The sequence below is a fragment of the Artemia sp. Qi Xiang Cuo genome, chromosome 4 (genome assembly GCF_049724085.1).
Source record: "Artemia sp. Qi Xiang Cuo chromosome 4, ASM4972408v1, whole genome shotgun sequence".
NCBI classification, from domain to species: Eukaryota; Metazoa; Arthropoda; class Branchiopoda; order Anostraca; family Artemiidae; genus Artemia; species Artemia sp. Qi Xiang Cuo.
The window spans coordinates 87,182,337-87,193,777 of NC_142797.1; positions in this window are offsets into that span (position 1 = coordinate 87,182,337).

Here is an 11,441-nt window from a genome sequence, read left to right on the forward strand (position 1 = left end):
CTGAACTGAAGTGGAAAATTTTTATTTTTTCTTGAAAAATAGAATTGATCTGTAACTTATTTCTTTTCATATTGATAGTTAGGAAAAGAACTTGAACTTTTCTTCACATCAATGTGAAAATTAGCTCCTTATCTTCATGGTGAAATATTCACGATCAATGTGTAACTTTTTCTATCTTCTACAAAAAATTTGGAGGAGAATTTAAAATTTATGTCTTTGGGGAAACATCTGAACTGAAGTGGAACCTTTTTATATTATTAAGAAATATAGAATTGATCAATAACTAATTTTTTTTTTCATTGAGAAAATTCAGAAGAGAGCTTAAACTTTTCTTCACTTCATTGAGAAATTTCAATTAGAACTTTAAATTTCCTCGTGTCTTTGTGAAATTAAGAACTGAAGTGGAAGATTTTATTTTCTTTGGAGAAATTAGAATTGAACTGTAAGTTGTTTAATAAAATTCATAAGATAAGTTGAACTTTCTATCTTCTATGAAAAATTTGGAACAGTATTTTAAATTTTTTCATCTCCTTGAGAAAAATCTGAACTGAAGTGGAATCTTGTGAGATGACTAGAACTTGAACTTTTCTTCACTTCATTGATAAAATTTAAAATTGAAGTAGAAATTTTTATCTTCCGGGAAAATATTCACAACTATGGTATAGGTTTTTCTATCTTCTACGGAAAAATTTCAATAGAACTTTAAATTTCCTTGTGTCTTTGTGAAATTAAGAACTGAAGTGGAAGATTTTTATTTTCTTTGGAGAAATTAGAATTGAACTGTAAGTTCTTTAATAAAATTCAGAAGGTAACTTGAACTTTCTATCTTCTATGAAAAATTTGGAACAGTATTTTAAATTTTTTCATCTCTTTGAGAAAAATCTGAACTGAAGTGAAAATTTTTTATTTTTTCTTGAAAAATAGAATTGATCTGTAACTTATTTCTTTTCATATGGATAGTTAGGAAAAGAACTTGAACTTTTCTTCACATCAGTGAGAAAATTAGCTCCTTATCTTCATTGTGAAATATTCACGATCAATGTGTAACTTTTTCTATCTTCTACAAAAAATTTGGAGGAGAATTTAAAATTTATGTCTTTGGGGAAACATCTGAACTGAAGTGGAACCTTTTCATATTATTAGGAAAAATAGAATTGATCAAAAACTAATTTCTTTTTGATTGAGAAAATTCAGAAGAGAGCTTGAACTTTTCTTCACTTCACTGAGAAATTTCAAATAGAACTCTAAAATTTCCATGTGTCTTTGTGAAATTAAGAACTGAAGTGGAAGATTTTTATTTTCTTTGGAGAAATTAAAATTGAACTGTAAGTTCTTTAATAAAATTCAGAAGATAACTTGAACTTTCTATCTTCTATGAAAAAATTTGGAAGAGTATTTTAAATTTTTTCATCTCTTTGAGAAAGATCTGAACTGAAGTGGAATCTTGCATGATGACTAGAACTTGAACTTTTCTTCACTTCGTTGAGAAAATTTAAAATTGAAGTAGAAATTTTTATCTTCTGGGAAAATATTCACAAGTATGGTATAGGTTTTTCTATCTTCTACTGAAAAATTTCAAATAAAACTGAAACTCTGCATAAATATCTTCATTTTTAGTCTAATTACGTAGGTACTAAAGGAACATTGAATATTTTTTTCTGATTTTGTGTGTTTTCGCAAGAAAATAGCTTGTCCTTCGCAACCTTAGCCATAGCTAGCTGAAACTGTGCATAAATAACTTCATTTTTAGCCTAATTGAGCAGGTACTAAAGGAACATTGAACATTTTTTCTGATTTTGTGTTTTTTAACAAGAAAATAGCTTTTACTAAGCTAATTTTGCCATAGCTATATTAACCTATGAATAAATAACTTAATTTTTAGTCTAGTTGTTTAGTAAGTAAAGCACCAAAGAAAATTTTTTATGAGTTTGTGTGTTTTAGCAAGAGAGTAGCTTGTCTTTAGAAAATTTATCTGTAGCTAGTTGAAACCGTGCATAAATATCTTTATTTTTAGTCTAGTTGCGTAGGTACAAAAGGAACATTGAACATTTTTTCTGATTTTGTGTTTTTTCGCAAGAAAATAGCTTGTCTTTAGCAAACTTAGCCATAGCAGTTGAAACTCTGCATAAATATCTTCATTTTTAACTTACTTGCGTAGGTACTAAGGTAACATTGACCATTTTTTCTGATTTTGTGTGTTTTCGCAAGAAAATAGCTTGTCTTTAGAAAACATAGCCATAGATAGTTAAAACTCTGCATAAATATCTTCATTTTTAGTCTCATTGCGTGGGTACTAAAGGAACATTGAACATTCTTTTTGATTTTGTGTGTTTTCTCACGAAAATAGCTTGTCTTTAGAAAACTTAGCCATAGCTAGTTGAAACTCTGCATAAATATCTTCATTTTTAGTCTAATTGCGTAGGTACTAAAGGAACATTGAACATTTTTTCTGATTTTGTGTGTTTTCGCAAGAGAATAGCTTGTCTTTAGCAAACTTAGCTGTAGCTAGTTGAAACTGTGCATAAATATCTTTATTTTTAGTCTAATTGCGCATGTAATAATGTAACTCTTTACATTTTTTTCTGATTTGTGTTTTTTCTGATTAATATTTCTTGTCTTTAGCAAACTAAGGCCTAGCTAGTGGAAACACTTCAAAAAATATCTTTATTTATATTTTAATTGCGTCTTTACGTAATGACAATAGAATATTAATTCTTAGTGTGAGTGTTTTCGCAAGAAAATAGCTTGTCTTTAGCAAACTTAGCCATAGCTAGTTGAAACTGTGCATAAATATCTTCATTTTTAGTCTAGTTGCGTAGGTACTAAAGGAACAATGAACATTTTTTCTGATTTTGTGTGTTTTCGCAAGAAAATAGCTTGTCTTTAGGAAACTTAGCCGTAGCTAGTTGAAACTGTGCATAAATATCTTCATTTTTAGTCTATTTGCGTATGTACTAAAGGAACATTGAACATTTTTTTCTGTTTTTGTGTGTTTTCGGAAGAACATAGCTTGACCTTTGCAAAATTACCCATAGCTAATTGAAACTGTGCATAAATATATTCATTTTTAGTATAAATGCGTAGGTACTAACGGAACATTGAACATTTTTCTGATTTTGAGTGTTTTAGCAAGAAATCATATTGTATTTAGCAAACTTATACATAGCTACTTGAAACTCTTCATATATATCTTCATTTTTAGCCTAATTGCATAGGTACTAAAAGAACATTGAACATTTTTTCTGATTTTGTGTATTTTCGCAATAAAATAGCTTGTCTTTAGAAAACTTAGCCATAGCTAGTCTAAACTCTGCATAAATATCTTCATTTTTAGTCTAATTGCGTAGGTACTAAATGAACATTGAACATTTTTTCTGAGTTTGATTGTTTTCGCAAGAAAAAAGCTTATCTTTAGTAAACTTAGCCATAGCTATTTTAAACTCTGCATAAATATCTTCATTTTTAGCCTAAGTTCGTAGGTACGGGAAGAACATTGAATATTTTTAATGATTTTGTGTGTTTTCTCAAGAAAGTAGCTTATCTTTAGCAAACGAAGCCATAGCTAGTTGAAACTGTGCATAAATATCTTCATTTTTAGCCTAATTGCGTAGGTACTAAAGGAACATTGAACATTTTTTCTAACCTAACCTCACAAATGTTCCTAGCTACACTATTAAGGTTTTGTTGGAATATCAATTTATCTCTCCGACTTAAAGATCAGTGAAGCCGTATTTAAAAATAGAATTTCTATCTCTTTAGACTCGCGCATAATTCCAAGATAACAAGTGATGTCATTTCTAATTCCTGACACTAAAGATCAACGAAGCCTTATTTAAAAATAGAATATTAATTTTTCTCTCTAAACTAAAGAGCGTTTATCCCTCAGACCTAAGATCAAAGAAGTCATACTTGTTTCTTTATTCTCCTTTTCGTAAATCAATAATTCCCCTAGCTATTATGTAAATCAAGTTCTCAAAACTTCTCTCCCCTTTCGTGAATCAATAATTCCCCTCGATTATGTAAATCAATTTCATCGAAACCATGAAAATACATCAATGTGAGAAAAGTGCCCTAAGAGTAAAGTGGTTTAAAAATGTTTGTGAATTTGTTTATTAATAAAATGCATATATATATACAACAATGTCTTTAAATCTTCACTTTAGATTTTTTTATCGGTGTATAGGCAACTGTCGTGAACCACTAATGCTGGTAAATCATTTGGATTCACTGTATATTGATCTTGATTGACTGCAAAGTCAGGGTCACATTTTCAACAGTACAATGTAACTTCACTCTTGTCATATCTCTTTGTATAGTCAATGATACTATTTGCATTCATATTATGAAATTCACGAGTTTCAATCTGTCTATTTGAAGCAATATCGCATACAGTGTTTTCAAATGGTGAATCACATTTGGTAACAGCCAAATAAAAATCACTTGGTTTATAGTCATAATAGGCAGTGCTGTCACAACAATGACGTAGAAACCATATTCTTTTCGTGTTCAAACATTGGAATTACTGACCCGGCTCCTCCTCCCAGAATAATTTAAATCCACGACAACACCAATCTCGTAGAAATAAACTAAATTCATGTGTGGGATTATTTCTAATCATGGAAGGGTAATTTTTCTCCCTTTTATCACATTTATTATAGTGACACGTGGAGTACAGGTTTCCTCTAGGGTGAGAGTCACAAATCTCCTCAAGACATGAATTACATCCTTTAATTTGTACTGCATAGCCTCTATGTAATTTACAAGGATTACATAATTTACACTTTTCACTATAGTCATCAATAATTGTACAATTCTCACATTGAGTCCAAGTGCCAAGAGTGTACATGCACAGTGGACATATATAGAACATTTTTGGTTTCCGATGTCAACTCTCTCAAAGCTAAAACGAAACTGTTCGTCCCTGCCCATGGATAAATTCAAGGTGGAGGAAACCATATGTAAGCGAGCCTTTGATTGGCTGAGAAGGGGGATGTATCCGACTCGCTGATTGGCTGAGAAGGGGGATGTATCCGACTCGCTGATTGCCTGAGAAGGAAACACGTGATCTTGTTTTTGAAACATCCAATTAAAGTGAGAAAAATCCTGTTTTTCCATTCTCACTGACAAAAACCATAAAACATCCATAAATTGCTGTACTCGTCGCTGTTTTTTCATTCTCACTGACAACGAACCATAAAACAGACATAAATTGATGTTGACATCCATGAAAAACATCAAATAAATTGACCAACACCCATAATCGTCCAAGAAACATCCATCAGTGAGAAAAATTCTGTTTTTTCATTCTCACTGACAAAAACCATAAAACATCCATAAATTGCTGTACTCGTCGTTGTTTTTTCATTCTCACTGACAACGAAACATAAAACAGACATAAATTGATGTGGACATCCAAGAAAAACAACAAATAAATTGACTAACACTCATAACCGTCCAAAAAAAAAACATCCATCAAAGTGAGAAAAATCCTGCTTTTTCATTCTCACTGATAACGAACAGACATAAAAACATGCATAAATTATGTAAAAAAGTTGTAGGTGGCAGCAGGGGTGAGCAATGGGAGTATAAGATAGCTTTCTACTAAGATGACAAAATATAAGCAAATATTTCGACAAGGACCTCCGCCAAGTCGTCCTCAGTGCTAAACAAAAAAGAAAAAAAAAAACAAAAATCTAACCTTTCGATGTCTTTTACAAGTTTCTAAGAAATTAAACTGACAAATAAGATTTGCAGGTTTCTTAACACAATTAACAAAATATAAAACAATATTGGTTCAATGATCCCCGTAAGCTTGACGCAAATACATTCTTAGACCACACTGGCTATACATGACAAATGAAACTCAGAGAGGAGAGAAACTAACAAAATGAAAAATAAAATAAAAAGGGTGAAAAAACGAGGATTTTGTCAGCCAGCGAACCATGAAGATGACAAAATATAAGCAAATATTTCGACAAGGACCTCCGCCAAGTCGTCCTCAGTGCTAAACAAAAAAGAAAAAAAAAACGAAAATCTAACCGTTCGATGTCTTTTTCAAGTTTCTAAGAAATTAAACTGACAAATAAGATTTGTATGTTTCTTAACACAATTAAAGGTTAGACATCGAAAGGTTAGATTTTCATTTTTTTTTTTTTTTTTTTTTTTTTTTAAGCACTGAGGACGACTTGGCGGAGGTCCTTGTCGAAATATTTGCTTATATTTTGTCATCTTCATGGTTCGCTGGCTGACACAATCCTCGTTTTTCATCCTTTTTGATTTTATTTTTCATTTTGTTAGTTTCTCTCCTCTCTGACTTTCATTTGTCATGTATAGCCAGTGTGGTCTAAGAATGTATTTGCGTCAAGCTTACTGGGAGCATTGAACCAATATTGTTTTAGATTTTGTAAATTGTGTTAAGAAACATGCAAATCTTATTTGTCAGTTTAATTTCTTAGAAACTTGTAAAATACATCGAAAGGTTAGATTTTCGTTTTTTTTTTCTTTTTTGTTTAGCACTGAGGACGACTTGGCGGAGGTCCTTGTCGAAATATTTGCTTATATTTTGTCATCTTCATGGTTCGCTGGCTGACAAAATCCTCGTTTTTTCACCCTTTTTGATTTTAATTTTCATTTTGTTACTTTCTCTCTTCTCTGAGTTTCGTTTGTCATGTATAGACAGTGTGGTCTAAGAATGTATTTGCGTCAAGCTTACGGGGAGCATTGGACCAATATTGTTTTAGATTTTTTAAATTGTGTTAATAAACATGCAAATCTTATTTGTCAGTTTAATTTCTTAGAAACTTGTAAAAGACATCGAAAGGTTAGATTTTCGTTTTTTTTTTCTTTATTTTTTAGCACTTAGGACCACTTGGCAAAGGTCCTTGTCAAAATGTTTTCTTATATTTTGTCATCTTCATAGTTCGCTGGCTAACAAAACCCCCGTTTTTTCATACTTTTTGATTTAATTTTTCATTTTGTTACCGTTTTTCCTCTCTGAGTTTCGTTTGTAATGTATATTCAGTGTGGTCTAAGAATGTATTTGCGTCAAGCTTACGGGGAGCATTGAATCAATATTGTTTTAGATTTTTTAAATTGTGTTAAGAAACATGCAAATCTTAATTGTCAGTTTAATTTCTTAGAAACTCGTAAAAGACATCGAAAGGTTAGATTTTCGTTTTTTTTTTTCTTGTTTAGCACTTAGGACGACTTGGTAGAGGTCGTTGTCGAAATATTTGCTTATATTTTGTCATCTTCATGGTTTGCTGGCTAACAAAATCCCCGTTTTTTCATACTTTTTTATTTTATTTTTTATTTTGTTACTTTTTCTCCTCTCTGAGTTTCGGATGTTATTTATAGCCAGTGTGGTCTAAGAATGTATTTGTGTCAAGCTTACGGGGAGCATTGAACCAATATTGTTTTAGATTTTTTAAATTGTGTTAAAAAACATGCAAATCTTATTTGTCAGTTTAATTTCTTAGAAACTTGTAAAAAACATCGAAAGGTTAGATTTTTGTTTTTTTTTTCTTTTTTTTTTAGCACTGACGACGACTTGGCGGAGGTCCTTGTCGAAATATTTGCTTATATTTTGTCATCTTCATGTTTCGCTGGCTGACAAAATCCTCGTTTTTTCACCCTTTTTGATTCTATTTTTCATTTTGTTACTTTCTCTTCTCTCTGAGTTTCATTTGTCATGTATAGCCAGTGTGGTCTAAGAATGTATTTACAAAAATATTTTCTCTAACCCCCTCCCTATATATTGTGGAATTCCTCAAGGAACCTTATTGGGACCACTTTTATTTCTAGTCATGATTAATGATATTGGTAAGGACTTCCCCCATAGGTGGAAATACGTGGATGACTTGCCGATCCTCGAAGTATGTCACAGGAATATTAAAAGTGACCCCCTTGAAATTCTTTCCCACATTTCGGATGAAGCTAAAAACGTAAATATCAAAGTAAATTCCACTAAATCAATTATAATAACGATAAATATCTTGAAATCTATTCGCGCCTTCCTTGACCCTATCCTCCAAGATATTCCTGTGTCTTCCTTTAAATTACTTGGGGTTACAATTTCCTCTAATTTAAAGTGGGATATCGACGTGAAAGATATTGTCCGTAGAGCTAATGCGTCCATGTCTCTCCTTAAGCTCTTGAATAAATTTAACATCCCCCCCTCCCATTCTTTAAGGATTTATACTTCCTTTGTCCGCCCGCATCTTGAATATGCTTGTCCAGTTTGGCCTCCTGGCATCTCCCCTGATGAATCAGAAAAAGTTGAATCTATTCAAAAAGAGCCCCAAGAATAATTTTTAAAGAAGCTATGGTACCATAGTCACTCCTTCTAAAAAAAGGCCAAGCTGGAATCTCTTGAGCACCGGAGAGGAACGCTGTGCCTCCGTTTTGCAAGAAAATGCAATAATAAACCCTCGCACCGAAAAAATTTTCTCCAAAAGACCCTCCCCATCCAGACACCGTCTGCCACGTACTGTATCTGAACCCATCCCTATCTTGTCCCCCATCCGTTGTTTAACCTCCAGATATAAAAAAAAACCTTTGTCCCCTTCATTACTAATCAAATAAACCACTAGTTTTTTTTTCTTTTTTTTTTGTTTTTTTTTACTGGTGATACCCATGCTGGTGTCCGTTTGGCTCTTCCGTTCCCTCCCCTTTTTATATATTCTCTTTTAAACCTTTTTAACATTATTTTTATCTCAATTTTTTTTGGGGGGGGTTTTGTTTTAATTTGTGCCTTTTTAACTTTCTTACATTTGACACTTTTTGTTAGACTAATGAATGGCTTTGCCTTTCTGATATTGTTGTTTTTGGCATTGTTAAGCTAGTTTTTTATTTGTTGTGCTATTTATGTCTTTTTTTATTATATGACCCCGAAATGCGAATTCTGCCCTTCGGGGCTTGTGATAGCCATTTTTTGAAATAAATATCTAATATCATGATCTAATAATAATATGTATTTAAATATCTGTAGCCAGGTTCAGACACATGATGGAGTGGTAGTATAGTTCCAAACGTCAAACGATGTCCTCTAGGGTTGTCTCCTATCCCCTCATCTATTTAATCACTTTCCAAACAGAGCCTTATCCTTTTCTAAAACCAAAGATGGCACATCTATTGAAGTAAGACTTTTCATAAAATTAGTGTAAGCATGCGACATGATGAGTATAAACAACCGTGAACATCTCTTCCAATTAGGCACAAATGAGATAGTGTCACCAACCGAGGGTTTTGAGATGATTGTCCATACAGCAAAGACGAAACTCCTGTGGGTATTGAGAGACTCTGTACCCAGAGTCATACACATAATCATAGAAGTACATGCATTTGGAATTACAGAATCTTTTGCCTACCTTGGCATTCTTTTAACCTCTAACAACGATTGCTCAAAATCGATTAGGTGTAGACTGGGCCTTGCAACCAGCAGCTTCAAGAGCCTATCATCAATTTGGATTGAATGTCCGGCTCTTAAACTCTCTCATAATCCCCATTGTTATGTATGCAAGTGCAGCATGAATAGTTAAAGTTGGTGATGAAAGGCGAATCTCCGCATTTGAAACAAAACGTTTTGAAGGACGAGTACATGCCACACGACCTCGCAAGAGATGGTACGAGAACTTTAATGGCCAGAACCTCACCCAACTCCTGCGTCTTGCACCAGATAGAACCGAATCCCGCCACCATATTCAACGACTAGTGATAAGAAGCCCCAATGCAGCCACAAAGGCCGGATGGGATAAAATCAGTATTCCAGAAGCCTTTCAACTTTATATTGTAAATCCAGAGTGTTCATTATAGAAGTTCCTGAGTTAATGTTCTACCTTGTTTCGCTGAAGTTATTCTACTTAAATACCAAGGACATCAGAATAAAAAGTTTTTGCTTCTTGGACACATCTTAATTCATACCTGAAAACTATGATTTTATAAGATTTCTCTGTTGGTTGTTTCAAAATTATGAAGTTCTAGAGTAGTGTCACATTTTTGTCAGCGCTGCCACCGTGAAAATAAATAAGTAAAGCTAATCAATTAAGTAATACCATGCGGTGCGTCCGTAAAAATTCAAACATTAATAATCTGTCGATTCCTAAGACAGCTACACCTTCAAAGAAAAGCTACGCATTTTTAAGCCGTTTTATGGTTGTCACCCATTTTTTTTTTTTTTTTAATTTGGAACCCACTACTACCGATAACCGCACATAGAGGTCTTTTTCATTAAAAATTTTAATTTCTTATTTTTTTAAAGACACGTATGGTTGTGTAAGTTCCCAGTTAAACAATCAGATTTCATTGTCACTGTCCCTGGTAATTTAGTTGCCTTTAGCAATTAACCCAATGAAAAATCTACCGTTCATTTGAATCTTTGGGGTGGGGTATCTAACACAAGTTAATGCATATTGGTTAGTACTCTATGCTATCTTTTTCAAACAAAACTTTATTATCTTATTATTAAAAACTTTTTTGTCAGTTTTAAAAACAGTGGTCTGAGGAATTTCATGGGCCCCATTTCTGACGAGCTTATTTAATGTTTTTACTTTTATATTATCAACTTGATTCGGCCACTACTTTGAAAAGCTCTTGATTGCTCATTTCGACTATGATAAGTTCTAAGGACGTTTTAGTACTTACTTCTATTGAGCTAAGGCTTGTGGTCATATTCATAAACTCGGCATAACCAGTCGGTTGTCTCTTATCTGGTTCACAAGATACTTGCAAGTTCCACACTTGTGCAAATAATTTTCATTTCGAAAAAGTTTATGTTATGTCTTTGATGCGTGAAAATTAAACAGACAACTGCTTGTTAACAGCGTTCGAAAAATCCAAAAAATACTCTTTTTTTTCTTTTGTGGAATTCAGGTCCAGTTGCATAACACATTTAAAATGAGCTAGATTAAAATTTGCTATTCCGCAAAATAATTAAACTAAAATTTCCAAGGAAGGAGATGAGCTTCAATTTTATGTGGGAACTTTTTAATGGGAAGGTTTGAAAAATCTTCCTATAAAAATGTACACAACAATCCTTACTTGAAACTCAGCTCAACCACATTCGATTTAACATTGAGTTAATTGAAAATAAATAAATGGCACTGATGTGTCTCAAGTTGATACATAACTTAGTACTTACATAAGAAGTAAATTTAATTATGTATCATAAAATAAAACCTCATATATAGACCTTTCCACAAATTCTCAATTTGGCCGTCGTTTTCAAGAGAGAATAAAAACCGCTGAGAAATGGCATAAAGACTAAGAATAACATTAGATTTGATTAAATTGAATGTTATTGAGTCATTTTCTGATGAAAAACATTAAAATTATGGAATTACATATAGTCTAATATTATTCTCAAAATTTATAGCACATCAAATCATGCTTCTTAAGCAAGAACGTTTTATTTTTAAGAAAAACGTTCCAATCTCCCATAGATA